General features: G+C 36.9%; 1 protein-coding gene across 1 annotated transcript in view; it reads left to right on the top strand.

Moving 5' to 3' along the window:
- The window catches only part of USP54 (ubiquitin specific peptidase 54), a 91,667-nt gene continuing 79,144 nt past the window's right edge, over positions 1-12,523 (top strand). Inside the window, exon 1 of the mRNA XM_031062214.1 lies at positions 1-117. The gene's annotated coding sequence lies outside the window, so the exon portion shown is untranslated. The remainder of the gene's footprint in view (positions 118-12,523) is intronic.

Genomic DNA, 12,523 nt, shown 5'->3' with positions numbered 1-12,523 from the left:
CGCAGCGGGGTCCGTGCGGGACTCGGCCGGGCCCCAATCCCGGCCCGACCTCCGGCGGGACTGGGCGTGAAAGGCCCCTCTGCCCTGCACGCCCGCAGAAGAGAGAAGGAGTAGCAGGTAAGAGAAAAAGAGAATGCTAGAGGCTAAAAAGGTATTTTATTAGCGGGGGTCTTTGAAATAATAAGAGATGTTGTATTATCTTGGTTAATAACCCAGGTGTGATCGCTGCCGTCAAAAGTTAAACTTGCATGGGAGCTGCTGTTGGTTAGCAGAACCTCCTCAGTATTTAATGGACTGTGTTGGTCTAAGGTAGTTAAAACCATGTGCTTTCCCCCCCCACCCCCCTTTGCCAGAGTCGGATTTCTCTTAAAATGTTTCTTTGAGTAGAAGGATTATGAGTGGACATTCATGAGGATTACAGCTATAAATAGAAACCATAACAATATACACCCTCTGCTTTCAAAAAGTTGCAGGCACAATGGCTTTCTGGTCTTTCAGCTACGTGAACTTCTTGTGGGTATTGTAATGGCTGATCGTGTGTTAAAAAAATTCAAAAAGCTTTTCAGATTTCAGAACAAATTCTGAAGGTTTTAATCATGGAAAAAAGATGCATATGAAAAGGGAGGGAAAATAGCTGTGTGTTTCTCATGCAGCTTGAAAGAAAGACGTGTACTGGAAAAAATTTTATCTAAGCTTGTGCTACCTTTCAGACTTGAAAAATAATTCTCTAACGGAAAGATTTTGTGCTGCAATATACTTGACACTGAGTAGCAGTTTTGGAAAAAAGCAGCAGCACAGATACAGATACTCTTGTGTTTGCTTCAAGAGTGAGGGAAAGTCCTGCTGTGCTGAGAACTCAAATGGTGAGATAACACATGACTTGAATATGACAGCTTTTAAAAATAATTAGAAAAATATATTATGGGCTGAAAAATATTTGTAAGCCTGTTGAAATCTGTTCTCATTTAAGAAGTGATAGGAATAATAACAGTTAAATTAGATAGGATAGTCTGTAAGTTCTATTCTATCACCTAATCAAAACTATATCTAATCAAGCATGTTGCATATCATTCAGGCTGGATTAAATAGGAGCTTTATTTTTTTGCTTGTTTGTTTCCTTCTCACCTGGTAATGTCACCGTTGAAGTCTTTTGCCCCAGTGTTCTTTGGGTGCAGTGAGGAGTAAGGGTGTGCCTGATTTGTCCGGTTCATTTACAAATTTTCAAATTTGCGTTTATAAATTTACAGTTATCCCAGAGAATTTAGATGTTTTGGAAGCAACTGTAAAACATTTCAGTTAATTTCTTTCAGGCATTGCAGGTAAGAAATATGCCAGTTCTTCTCTCAGTTCTGGGTTAAGTGTCTATTTTGAGACTGTAGTCACAAGTTCGTTAAAAAGGATAATGGGAATTTAAATCCTTCTCTGTCTAGTCTTGGAGATGTTATTAGGGATTAAGCCTTCTTAGGCGAGTTTTCATGGACAGTACATAGAAGAGAAAGTGTGTTTATTTCCCAGTTTGTGGGGCTTCAAAAAGTTTGTTACCTTGAAGGCTCATTGACTTTGAGGACTCTATGAACATACCTCTGTAAAGAACAGTTGTGCCTGAGCACAATCACTTTTGGTCCAACTGTGCAAATTGCAACAGATGATATAAAAGAAAAATGAGGTAAGAGGATGAAAGAATAATAAAAAGTCACAGCTATTGTTTGGTTTTTTGTTTTTTAATCTGCTTACCTAACTTCAGAACCAACAAAACTGTCTTATAATTAACATAAGTGTTGATACCTGTAGAGCTTATTAGTATTTTCATTTTTTTCTCATGCAGCTTTCTGAATACCTTACACATCCTTCAGTTTCCTGACATATGTTCCACACACATTTATTCAAACAGTTTGTTTTAATTTGTTCTCTGAAATACTTCTTGTTTGCTTTTAAATTTCTTTATTTTGTCAATAGTGGTTACAGGCACAATTCCAAAGCCTTTTTATATTCTGTCACTGAAGGTCATTCCCTAGAAAAGACATGCAGTTCTTGATGGCAGAGAGGAGCAGCATGAAATTTTATTACTGACTGTCAAAGAATTTTGATTGGCTTGCTTGGATCCTTCTATTCATCCTGTTAATTGCAAGTCAAGTAATAGGCAATTCTCAATCTTTAGGATTTTGCCTTCTTCCCTTCATCTGTAGGCAGCCCCATTGCCTAGGCTTATGCTCTGTATGTGAGGCTGCTGGGAGGAGCCATCTCCTGGTGTAGTCTGGACACTTTCTAAGACAAATGATGTAGTCAGTCTCTTATTGTGTCTCTTGACATACAAGTTTAGTGTGCAGTTCATTTCTTCTCTTTTTCTGTTGTGTCATTTGATGCATGGGGTTTCTTGTTCTAGGACAGGGGAAGGTTGGGTTTGGGTCCATCTCACCAGCCACTGTCTGTGGGACACTGTGGGTCTAATGTTTGGCCGGATTAGGATACGGCTGGGCTGTGCTACTCTGGTTTTACAGCAATAGTCTGTATACAGCTCGGTTAGTCAGCTTGCAGAACCTATGTACAGTCATTCAGCTGGGAAGTTAACCTGTTGGGCCTTTCCTGAAGTTACACTAAGTGTTTTATATCTAGAGTTATTGGAAAAGGAAGGAAAAACTTCAGTTTATCAGCACCTTAGCAAAAACCAAGGAACCTGCAAGAGGCTCTTACTTTTTTGATACTTTCCAAGATTTGTGAGTTGTATGTGTTCTGTTGTAGTCTCAAATATTAGGAGTAATATTTTATGTTCATAGAGTGTCAAACTTTCAGTAGATTTTGTTGTCTAGTGCCCTAAGTTTGTGAGGTAAAGGTGATCTTAAAGGCACTGCATTAAAAGTTGGTGTGTCTATTCAGTCCTGTAGCAGTGATTGCCTAGTAAGATGGAGGATTGTGGTACCTGCTGAGTGTTTCTTGTGATTGCTCCCAAGCTAGTAAAAGGCAGAGGAAAGGGCCGGATGTGGTTTTGAGGCTTAAGACCATTTTTGTTCAAATTATGAAAGCATGTGGAAAATTATGTACTGTTATGACATAATCCATACTTTTTCTAACATGATTTTGAAAAAATACTTTAAAAATATGGCTTCTCTAGTATTATTCATGATAACTTGTGAATAAATCCATTTCTGAATTAAAGCTGTCTTCAAGTAATAGAATGCAACCTTGCTGCTACAAGTGGTGTTTAAACATTTTGACTACAAATACATCATAATGACATGGAAAGTAAATTTGATATTCTTTTTATAGAGTACTGTGATCATTTTCTTCAAAACCTTCAACCTTAAGAAACGTAACTTTGAACAAGGTATCTGAAGAGATCTTTAAGCAAGACTGAAATTTCAGCTTTAATATCAGACCTGCATATTAGTCTCTTCTTTCTTGTCTTTTTTTTACTAATGAAACCTCTGAAAGCTTTGTACTTGTACAGAGGAAATTATAATTGGGTATTTGAGAGTCAGAAGTAACCTTTATCCACAGAATGATGCATTGTGCTAGTGCTATAGTAGTGCTATAATTTGTACTGTTCCTCTGGCACTCTCCAGAGGCTCTGGTCTGGAGATGGTATCTGAGGAGGAAGAGATTACTTCTGTTTGTTCATTTTTTTCTTACGTTGCTGGGGTTGTTTTCAGAAATGCAAATTGACATTTTGAATTTTGAGTTTGATGGGAGCAGGACTGAGCCTGACAAATCAATATGCAAAGGCCAGGGCCGTCAGATGATAATAGCTTGCCTTCATTACCGACCAGTTTAGATTTGAACCAATGACCTAGAGGTGAAAAGCTCAGTATTGTATTACGAATCTTCTGATCTATCCATATGTTCTCTTGTTTAAGGTCCCTGTAGTCCTCTTAAACAGAACATGCAGTAAATATTGAGCATCATTTGCACTTGTAAATATTAGAACAGTGTCCATTCCAGTTGTCTGCTGTGCGTGTGAGGACACTGCAGTTAAATATAGTAACAATTTCTTACACTCTCTGGCTTTTCATGAGAAACCCTCATAGAAATCCAACCATATGGCAAAACCCAGCATTATCCTAAAACCATTAACAAAGAACCTTTTGCTGCCATTAATGGGAAAATGAATCTACAGCTCTAAGTAGCCTATTGGGAGTTATTAACAACATCAGGCTACTGCTAAGAAAATGAACTTAAATAAAATATCATTAGGATCTGAGTCATCCCACCAACACTTCTGCATGTTGTATCCAAGTTGGTATTTATCTATGAAAGCCTTTTCAGAGTATATTATCTTTATTACTCCTCTACTTTTTTGATTCATTCAGTATCTTTAATGCTGTAAAAAAGTTTAATGGAAAACCATTTGCATGGATTTCATAAAATAGATTCAAAAAGTATTTGGAATGTCCAGACGGCTCATAAACTATTTTCCCATTCAGTCTGAGGTAAGATGTTCCTAGGCAACCTAGTGAGCAGGAGGAGGTCAACAAACGTAAATACTCGGGCAAGTGATTCTTAGTTTCTAAAGCTATTAAGTTACTGTCTACAAGTCACAGTTTCTGTGAGCTAGTGAAATAATAAAATTAGCATTTGTATGTGTTTGGATTGTCTTTTTATCTCCTTATCCCGTCTCCTCCAATCCTTAATCTCATTTGACCTCATATCAACTGACACTGTTGTTTCTGTATGGATTGATCTGCTGCCAAATCAAATATCGAGAGGTGAATATCCTACTGTCCCCTCACTATGGGAGCAAATTAGGTCTTTTTCCACTCCCAGACCATTAATTTTCATGTAGTTTAGAGGAATATAAGTTATTTTTGAGATCTCTGGGGGTTTTATTTCAAAATGTTGAAAATTGGCCAACTGATTCAAAAGGTATTGGTAGGAAACCTGTTTGGTCATATGCTTCTGTGGGCAACAAAAAAAAATTACTGCCAAGTTACTAGTGAAACAAGGCATATGATTATGCTGTGTGATGTATCCTTGGTGCAATTTGTTTTCTCCCTCTAGAGAGTATCAGCTAGAGCATCTCTCTTGGGGCAGTGTTTTCCTTTTTGCCTAGCAATTTCTAGTAGACAGGATGTGAGCTGTATCTCTTTTGTAATTTTCCCCCCACTCCTTTGATGGCATTGAACTCATCTTCCAAGTGTTATGTTGCTGAAAGCAAAATATCTGAATCCTTGAGGGTTTTTGAGAATTGTAGAAATTAGGGTTTTAAAACTCATAGATACAATTTATGAATGTTTCCCTCTTTCAGATATCTCTCCAAACCTGAAATTCTACCTTTTTTTGTTTTTGTTTTGTTTTTCTTTGGGTGTTTTTTTTTGTTTTGTGGTTTGGGGTTTTTTTTAATACAGATAAGACTTCATTAAATTGTGGTTGTCTGTAAAAGTGTGACAGAAAGTGAACCCTGGTGATCTTTTAATTATTTTGCAATAAACTCTGGCTTTTTACATTCTGCCATAATTGATTTGATGTGTGCATTTGATCATGCATGCAGTCCTCGAATTTGAAGGGTAGAAGTCTGGCTTTTGGAATTGCTTTTCCCTTTTGTCTTTTACAACTCTGAAAATTCAGGCAGTTAAACTTGAACTGCTTTCCCATCCTGTTTAAATTGAAGCAGTAGAATGAGGGTTTATTGTGGATACCCGTTTTTAGAATGTAGTCAAGCTTGCTAGATGGTATAAACAGTTTAGTGCCATAAAGTGGCACAAAAGAGCAGGTTTGAATGTGTGCTTTGCAAATGGGCAGTAAGTAACTTTTGGTTCAAAGGTAGAAGCAGGTAGGATGAACTGTCATAACCAATGGTCACACGTTAGTGTCTTGACTAGAGTGCTTTTCTTATGGAACACTTTGGCTCACCAAAATTTATGCAGAGGTACATGCTGCATGTTGTGTGTATGGTGGGAACAGTTCACATATGAGAAGCCTGCAGGGAATCAAGGGGAAATTAGCTTTCTTTATTTTTTTTATCCTACCTGCTTGTTTATTTCTCATACTTGGTAAATGGAAATCAGTATTTGTAGTAGATATTGTTTGGTGGATGTAATGCATATGGTTTAATTTTTTAAAAAATGATGTGATTTATTACATTTTGAATTTTGAAAATAATGAATGGACTAAAAATATGTAAGAGTGATTCAGATGTGGGAGAGTATTTGAAGAGGAGGAATCTTCTGTAAGTATTTCCACAAAACATGGAAATAAATGTGTTCTGGGAAATAGTTAATCAGTAAAGTGTGTCACAAAGCAGAGGATAGCAAAAGACTTTCTAATCCTCCAGTTTGTATTCCCAGTACAGTGAACTTATAAATTGATCAATAAACAACAGCTAATGCATCTCAGCATGTTGATACATGGGCTGTTACTGTGACATGGAAACAGGTTAATGTCCTCAGTAGATCTGCATGTTATTCAAGAAAATAGGTCATGGTGTAGGGGAAGGGGAGGGAAAATAAAAGAAAAAAAAGGTTGATTTTTTTTTTTACTCTTCCTATTCATTATAACATTTTCATTATGCTGCATCTGAAGTGTGCTAATGAATAGACAGCAAAACTTCATAAACATTGGGATGGTAAACTGCAGCACTCTCTCTGATGTCTGTTTTCGACACTTACCACAACAATCCATGCAGTACTTGTAACAGATGATATCTAGGGAGTTTATGTAAATACTTTTGAAGTATGCTAAAAAAAGGCATTGCCAGCAAAAACTTTAGCGTTCTTTGATTATGGATACTTGATAGATTTTAAATAGAGATTTTTTTTATTTTTCTCAAAGCAAATCAGGAAAAAATGCTGTGGTGTGAGTTTGGCAATGTTGTTTTCATTTAAGTGGTGCCTTTATGATATTCCTAATTTGTTTAAATTCTTGAAGACAGACAACTTCCACAGATATTTCAGGGAAGCTTTTCAAAACTTCGCTTTAGATACTTCTCTTAAAATGCATTGCATCAGAAGAGGATGGAGAAGGAGAGAATATCTCTTTCCTGTTAGCAAAAACTAGCTGGGTTTAAGACTGTAGTTTTATTATGGAAATAGCCACCTTATTTCGAAATATCTTCTGTTGTGCAAATGTGTTTTCTTTAAGGGCTCTTCATTTTTGGGAGAGATAAAAAGTTAGTTTAATTAATTTAGTATTTTATTTCTTCAATCAGTCCACATACTGTTGTTAATAATTGTAGCAGTGACAGTCAGCTGTATAATTATCACACAAATGAAGATATTTACCACTTCCCCATTATGCTTTCCTCTGTTCACTTTCTGCATGTGATGGATTCTCCTCTGCCTGTTTGTCTGCTATTGCAGCTGCAGCCTGGAAAGGTAACTGAGCAACTCCACTGTATTCAATTCTTCCCTGGTAGGAACCAGCAGCAACCACAGGCAGAAGATGGTAGAGCCTTGCTATCTCCACTAGAACAGACAATTTTCCAGGCTCAGGGATAGAGAGGGACGTTTTCAAATTGAAGTTGCTTTTTCTGATGGCATAGCTGCAGAAACATTTCTAGACAAAAGCGACAGTACTGGGAAAATCTTATTTTTCAGGATTATTCTGCAAAGGAACACTTGAGATTATTACTTCAATAAAACAATTGAAATACTGTTCTTGAGGTGAATTCTGTGAATTCTCAGTGGCATTTTCTTGTTTTCTGCATACTAAATTTTCACTCCTTCTGTGTAATGCCAGCGTATTGAGCTGATATGGGATTGCCAATATGTCTCTGCTTTAAATAGGACATAAAAATGTCTTCACTTGTCCAGTCAAACTAATGTTCTCATTTGGTTTCTGAAAATCACTCATAAATATGACATAGGAACTTTCCTCAGGAAGCATGTGACGTCCATTATCAATTTATGGACATAAATTAAAATAGGAAAGGTTTTGACTGGTGGTAAGGAAGATATTTTTCTCCACTCCATTGACAGCTGTACATTTGAATGAGAGGCAATCCAGTCTACATCCCTAGAGGATTTTAAGTCCCAGCTGGATAAAGCCCATAGCCACCTGATCTGACCTCTTGGTCATGCTTTCAGTGTGATGTTAGGTGATAAACCTCCTCTGGCATCCTTTCTAGCCTCAGTTTTTCTGTGGCTCTGATGTACTTGTTGATCACACTCATTTTCAGCATTCTTTCTTCCTAATTGCGTGAGCTGTTCATTTGGAGTGTTCAATCAATTCCTTTGGTAAGAATGGCATCACATGAGACTGGAGAATTTGAGGCATCAGCTCAGGGGGAAAGGGAGTGCAGCAAATTGCTGTCCAACTGTCTTGATAAGCAGCTGCGGCTGTGGACAGATAACTCCTGCCTTAAAGAATATTTCTATGAAGATTTAGTCTAGATTAAACCATTTTCCTAAGAGGACTTAACCAAACGATGAAATTCTTTGTTCTAAATTTTAATAAATTATGCAGGACCTTGACTAAGCAAACATTAATTTTTGTACAAGAAATAGATGATTCTCACACATTATATAATATTCAGAAAAAGTTGTAATTGTGGGTAGGACATAGCATAACTTGGATATTATGCAGGCAAGAAGAATTAGAGCAAGGGAGCCAGCACATTGTTTCTTCTAATAAAACAGACAGAATTTCAGAAGAGTTTAGTAGGGTTCCTAAGCAGGAAGTCACTGAAGCATTGTATAATGTGCCTGTTGCTGAGATAGTTGCTGCAAATAAATGACTAAATGTGTTTGGTTTCCTTTTTTTTTTTCTTTTGTTACTGATATAAACAAAGAAGAAGGCCAAAAAGAAATTTTGTTAAAATGCTGTCAACTGTTGAGCAGACTGAACTGCATAAATGTTTTTCAAGAATAGCATTGTCAGTTACTTTTGATTCTTTGGTAAGACAGGAAAGATGCATTTAGATTTAAAAACTAATCTCTTTGGGAGATTTTTTTTGAGACTATGAAAAATCCCTTTGTCTTCAGAGTCAGAGTTGGAATAAGATGGGAAAAAATATAGAAACATTCATAATTCATGCCTGTAAGTATAACTAATAGCATTTTATGAAGAGGTTAATACCTGATATAAGTTACAACGGGGAGGAAGAAGTCTTATTTCTCTATCTAATAGTAATATTTTTTTTAAAAAACTGGTCCTAGACTTTAATCGGGTCACTTTTTTTTTAAATACCCACTTTTGATTCTAGTGTAATCTTTTGGTGTGGGATGAAGATCAAATAGTTGATTTTTCATGTGCATGTTTTTAAGGAGATCTCCAGGTTGAGGGCCTGCCTGCCCCAGCAGAACTGCTGGTGCTGCTTGGGGATGTTCTGCATTGCCGGTCTGCTTTGCCAGATCACTTCCACAGAAAGAGGTGATGGCAGTGCTTTCTGGTGTGAATGCCAAAGTGAGATCCAGCTGCTTGTTTTGGACTGCACACAGGTGGTACAAACTGAAAAACAGATAAAAAATATCTTGCCCCTTACATTCCCCAATAATGATCTGATATCTGTCCTCCCACATGATGACTATAGGCAATAAATAGAATTTTAGCACATAAATTAGTGTTTGAATTTTTCTTCCTCTGCCCACTCCCATTATTTAGGTGTGTAGTCACGCAGTTTTAATTCTGCCAACATTCTTTTTTCTTAAAAAAATAAAAATCCAAACAGCTACTGAATATAGAGGAAAATGGCGTCAAATGAAACAAAGGATCTTCAATTCTCTCCCTTTTTATTAATATCAACTGGTTTGGTTTGTGTGGGTTTTAAAATATGTTTATTTTTTCTTTGTCAGGGTGGGGAGAAGTTGCCTTGGCTGCTTACCAAAGGAATTTTCCATCAACTGATAATATTCCCACATAAATGAGAAGCAGTGATCATGATTTTGAATCCGTTAAGAGCTAGTGAAGGCCAACTCTGGCCTGCTCTAAAGAGGTTGTGGAAAAATTCTTGACTTTAATAAACCCTCAGTCTCTTTTAATGAAGGCCACCTTTTTTATGTTGTTATCCCTGGGTGCCCTAACTCAGGACAGCATGAAGACTCTTTATTACTAGTGCTGTCCTTAACTCTTCGTCTCATAAGCAGTTTAGCTACTCAGAAGAAATAGAAAAAGTAGCACAATGTTCACTCCTTGAACAAAAAGTGTGTTTGCAACAGTAGCTGGTAGTAGGTCTTTCTTTGTGGTTTTTCAATCAGCTTTCACAAAGGATTTTGTTATTGATCTGAGAGAAACATAATGATATTAATGTAACACTACATAGATAAGTCTACACAAAGCCAATCACTGGAATTCTGGCTTTTGAAACACTTGTAACTTTGGACACTTGTAACTTTCAGAACTTCCCGAAAAAGCTAACGGTCAAACAGGTGTTCGTGTCAACTTTTTTCTCCTGTTTGGGCTTTACAAAATAAATGGCACACCTGCAAAGTCTAATTACTTAGTAGTTCCTTCAAGTGTTTAGCACTACTTGCAGGGTGTAATTATCCAGCTGATTATAGAGCAGGAAAATAATGTTCTGCCTCAAAGGCATTCACTTAAATGTCTTGGTTTCTGAATTTGGGGACAGAGGGTGAAGCATGTGTCTGTGTTTGCCTATCGTCTCCATGTTCTTTGGGAAATGCAAAGCCAAATCCAGTGCCTTCCTTTAAACTTACCCGGACTTAATGTCACAACTTACCCCATTTGCAGATTGAGATCTTGAAATCATGGTTTTGAAAATTGAAAGTTGAAGTAGGAAAATTATCACTGCCAAAATTCCGTTTGACATTTTTATAAAGAAACCTGTGCAGGAGGAAATACTTCGTGTATTTTCAGGGCAGAATTGCTTTGGAGATTCTTTAAAAGGGTTGTTAGGGAAATTTTTCCTCTGTTGCACTAAGATTTTTTTAAATGGATACTGGCGCTGCCAAAATTATTTGGAATTTAGACAAAGATAATGTATATCAGGATTTGTCTCCACTTTAATGATGTCAGTTCTGCTTCCACAACTAGAGTAGCCTCTTTCTTGCTGACAGAAGTTTCTACCAGGAGCGAATTTCTGTGATTTCAGTGGCTGTTGCTGCCTTAGGCAGCAATCCATGACTGGAATTGCAGACATGTTTACAACTGGAATCAGTCCTGCTTTCTTAGGTTGTTTAAATTTCAGCCTTGTAAGCTTTGTATTCCTATTGAATGGTATAACAGAAAGATATGTTTACTGGTACTTTTGGATTTTGGGATACAGCCAGGATACCAACACTGAAAGCTTTGTGTTATGCATGACATAAATTTTATATGTCACTTCATTGCATATTTAGTTATGTTTTAATTAGAAATATAACTCTACCTAGTAGATAATCAAGTAGAATTGCTAGGCAAAGTATTAGAGTGCATGTTTTAAATGGTGTAAATTTGCAAGATATAATAACAAAAAGCAACAATATCTATTATGTAAGTAATTGGGAAATAAATTTATGTGCATTGCATCTTTACACTTTATGCAATTTCTACCTCTTTTGAAAAGTGCAGTGACATCACTTGCTTACTCAGCTCTTCTGTATCCTTTGCAGTAAGGAGAATTAAAATAGGAAAATTCAGAAGAACTTGAGTTAGGTGTTTGGATTTCAGACATTTGTGAGCCTTAATACCGAGTTTGCTCATTGCAGGTTTTGCAACCAGTTTTTAAGTTGCAAAGCTGTTCATCTATCAAAGGGGAAGCAAATACAAAGGAGAGGAGGTTGGTGGACTGGTAAATACTTAAGAAAGGAGTATGTACAATTTATTTTGCTTCAATAATGTCTTTATGTTTAGCTTATTCATTCAAATAGGAACTCTTGGTGGGCTGGTACTGTGGAAAAGATGATGACAGTTAACATTTCAGAGGAATGAGAACCGGGCCTGCATTAGTTTCAACTCAGTATTTATTGCATCAGCGTCCATTCCAGCCTTCCCTGTCAAATTGTACATAGCTGTTACCCAGGCATGGTGATGCATGTGTTGTAGTCAGGGTCAGCTGCTTTATATGGCACCACTCGTTGCTGCTTGTGAGGGATGTCCACAAACAAGGCTTCGTCTGAAAAGCAAGGAGTTGAAGATTTATTTCTTGTCTTTGCTACATAAGCAGGCAGAATTCTTTTTACTGTTTGAAAATTCAAATTAATTTGAATTTGTCCAGAACTCAGTTCTGGACATGTTTTTTAGCTTTTCTTTTTTACTGGAATTCTGTTTGGAGTCTTTCAATGCAGATATTTCAACAAAATTAACTTTGGCATCGTATCAGAAGTAGCCAGAATTGATGGGCACGGAGGCTTGGCTTGTCAGAAGATGTTAGTGTAGAACTCAGAATAAAATTTGGGTGTTCTGGCTGTTCCAGTGCTGTCACATTCCCAGTTCAGTGAGAAGAGGAACCAGATCTTGAACTGTCTGTCTTCTTACAGAAATAGTTCTAGAATCTGTTACATTCTACTGGGGTGGAAATTCTTGGAGGATATGTGAAGTAGCATAATGAAACATTACAATGAATTCTTTTGAGTTAGCAAATGATTTTGCTAGTGTAACTTGTGTACATATCTATACACAAGAGACAAAAATTGGATTTAATTACAAAGATCACCTT

The sequence above is a fragment of the Geospiza fortis genome, unplaced genomic scaffold (genome assembly GCF_000277835.1).
Source record: "Geospiza fortis unplaced genomic scaffold, GeoFor_1.0 scaffold130, whole genome shotgun sequence".
NCBI classification, from domain to species: Eukaryota; Metazoa; Chordata; class Aves; order Passeriformes; family Thraupidae; genus Geospiza; species Geospiza fortis.
The sequence above is the reverse complement of the archived record's forward strand: the minus strand, read 5'-3'. Positions and strand labels throughout refer to the sequence as shown.